The following is a 3,244-nucleotide window of genomic DNA, read 5'->3' as shown; positions in this document are numbered from 1 at the left end:
GACCAGGGACTTCTTCACCCAGCTGGAGGAGGCCGCGGAGATAGCCAAACCAGAAGTCTTTCCAGGCTTCAGGCAGATGGTGGAAGAGAGAGTCAACCTAGCTGATGCCTGTGTGACTCTGGACCAAAAGCAAAAGTTGAAACAAGTTTTCTTGGATTTCCAAGATCTCTTTGCGGTAGACTCATATGACTGTGGTCGCACTGACATCCACACAACAACAATCCCCACGGACCCTGGCATGACTCCTGTGTTTGTGAAGCAATATCGCTTGCCTCTCGCATCAATGGAGTCCCTTACTGAAATAATTAAGAACCTTGAGTCCCGGGGAATAATCCGTCCAGTCCACAGCACCTTCAATAATCCAGTGCTGGGAATATTGAAGCCAAACGGCCAGTGGAGACTCTGCGCCGACCTCAGGGAGCTCAACAAACGGGTCCATACTTCCCGATGGCCTCTGCCCTACATTGACCAAGGGCTGGCCCAGATCCAGGGGTCACAGGTATTCACTGCAATAGACCTGACCAATGGATACTGGACCGTGCCGGTCAGTAGGGAGGACCAATACAAGCTGGCTTTTACCTTTGGGGGCCAGCAGTATACATGGACCCGGACTCCCTTCGGATACCTTAACTCCGGTAATGAGTTCAATATTTTCCTACATAAGGCCATGCCCGACCTGGGTGCGAGGGGTAACCTGGCTTATGTAGATGATGTCCTCATCAAAAGTTCATCTGTGGAGGAACACATAGCGGAGATCCGTTATGTTCTGACGCAGTTGAGGGCCGCCGGAGCAAAACTTTCCTTTCAGAAAGCACAGTGGTGTAGAACCCGTGTTAATTTCTTGGGGCATGAGATTACTCCTCAGGGTCTCTGTCCCCAGGAAAAGAAAGTGGAAGCACTGCAGAAACTGAAAGACCCCACAACTCTGCGGGAACTAAGGAGCCTCCTTGGACTGACTAATTACAGCAGAAAGTTCATTGAGGGCTACGCAGAGATCACCAGACCCCTGATTCATCTCCTGAAGGGGGGGTCAAGTGGGAATGGGGTCCAGAACAAGCCGAGGCAGTAAAACAACTCAAAAGAAGCCTCTCAAAAGCGCCTTGCCTAGCTTACCCTGTTAGAAACAAGGAGTTCTTCCTGGAGACGGGTTTCTCTAATACATGCTTGACGGCAGTATTATACCAAAAGCATGACAAGGTCAATAAAGTAATCTCCTATGCGAGCAAAACTTTATCCTCTGTGGAGGAAAAATTCAACGATTGTGAGAAGGCACTCCTGGCAACGGTGTGGGCATTGAAGAATTACCGCCCGTTTATCCAGGGGGAACACATCATAGTGGAGACTCCACACCAGCCTCTGCAATATCTCCAAAGTGACAGAATCCGGGCCGGAAATGTGAGTAATTCCCGAATTACTTCCTGGATTCTGTCAATGCAAGGCTTTCCTGTGGAGGTCAGATATGGCCAAAACAAGAAGAGTCCCCTCGCGCAAGGTCTGGCTGACTTGCATGATTGTGCCAGAGAAAACTGTCTCGAGGACGAAAGTCTAAAAATAAAGGACAACATGGAGGCATACCTTAATTCCCCCCACAAAGTCTTTGAAGAAGACAAGTGTGAGGGAATGCCCACTGTATATGTGGATGGATGCTCTTACCATGTTGACAACGACGGGGAGAAAGAACTGGTGGCCGGCATAGGGAATGCATGGGTGAATGAGTCCCCAGAACCCTCCGCTGGATACAAAATTGGTCCCCGAAGTCGTCAGGTGGCAGAATTGATGGCTGTGCATCAGGCCATCCTCACTGCTGTCCAGCATCAACTCCACGAACTGGTCATAATCACAGATTCGGATTATGTACGGAACGGGTTCGTGGAGCACCTGGTTAATTGGAAAACCAGAGGCATGTTATGTGCTAACAACAAACCCTTGAAACATGGGAAGTTGATCAAAAACATTGATGATCTGGTCACCTCGAATGAGATGACCATCTATTGGAAAAAGATCAAGGGTCATTCCAAAGTAGAGGGACCAGACAAAACTGGAAATGACTTAGCTGATCAGCTGGCCAAAACCGGGGCCATCCAAGGGGATCTAATTGAGATTGAGTCCCTGTTGGGGGAAATCCAGGTCACTGCTATCACTAGGTCCCAGACAAATGCTCACAACGACCTTTCAATTGCACAATGGAGTAAGGAGACCCCTGATGCTGATTTGATTACCGCTCAGAAGGGGGATCCAATTATTGGTAAGTTTTACCAACACCTTGAGGACCCTGAGAACTTTCCCCTGACGGATACCGATTATATTGGGAAAGAGGACCTAAGAGTGTTGATGAAATGTCCAAAAATGTTCCGAATCCAAGACGGTTTGCTGGTAAGGAAATCCAAAGCTGGCCACGATCAGTGGGTGGTTCCTACCTCATTCCAAAGCCTGATGTTAAGTCACGCCCATGATGCGGCCACCGCCGGTCATAGGGGGTTTCACACAACACTGGAAATCTTAAGAGAGTTTGCATACTGGCCACACATGGGGCAGGACCTTGACCAATACTTGAAGGGGTGTCTTGTGTGTGCGCAATTTCAGCCGACGTCCCTCACACACCGCGCGCCTCTCCAAAAGCGGGGGATGACACTGCCATGGTCAGATTTGCAAATCGACTTTGTAGGCCCTCTGATTCGCTTGTCTAGAGGAAACAAGTACATGTTGACCGTTACATGCTTGTTTACCAAGTGGGTGGAATGTCTCCCAGCCCCAAATTGCAAGGCAGAAACTGCAGCTGCCCTGATGATTAACCACATCTTTTCCCGTTTCGGTCTACCTCAAAGGATTGAGTCAGACAGGGGTAGCCACTTCACCAGTGAAGTAATGACAAAGATGTGGGAGATACTGGGGGTCAAAAGGAAGTTGCATATTGCTTACCGGCCAGCTTCTTCTGGGGCAGTAGAGAGATATAACCGAACCATTGTGAGCATATTAAAGAAGTTTGTGGCAGATTCTGGGCCAAGTTGGGATATCCGATTACCATCGGTTCCTAATGGCCATCAGATCTACCCCTTCATCTGCAACCAAAATGTCACCATTTGAGTTGATGACTGGGCGCAAGATGGTGCTTCCTCAGCATTTGCTCTACAGGACCCAAGAGCAGACACTAATAAATGCCTCCACAACTCATGAGTATGTGGAGAATTTAAGGAAACACCTGCAACATGCTTTTGCTTATGCTCAGCGGAATCTAGAAAGATCA

This window comes from Ambystoma mexicanum, chromosome 6q, assembly GCF_040938575.1.
Source record: "Ambystoma mexicanum isolate Mex_15411 chromosome 6q, UKY_AmexF1_1, whole genome shotgun sequence".
Lineage (NCBI taxonomy): Eukaryota > Metazoa > Chordata > Amphibia > Caudata > Ambystomatidae > Ambystoma > Ambystoma mexicanum.
The sequence above is the reverse complement of the archived record's forward strand: the minus strand, read 5'-3'. Positions refer to the sequence as shown.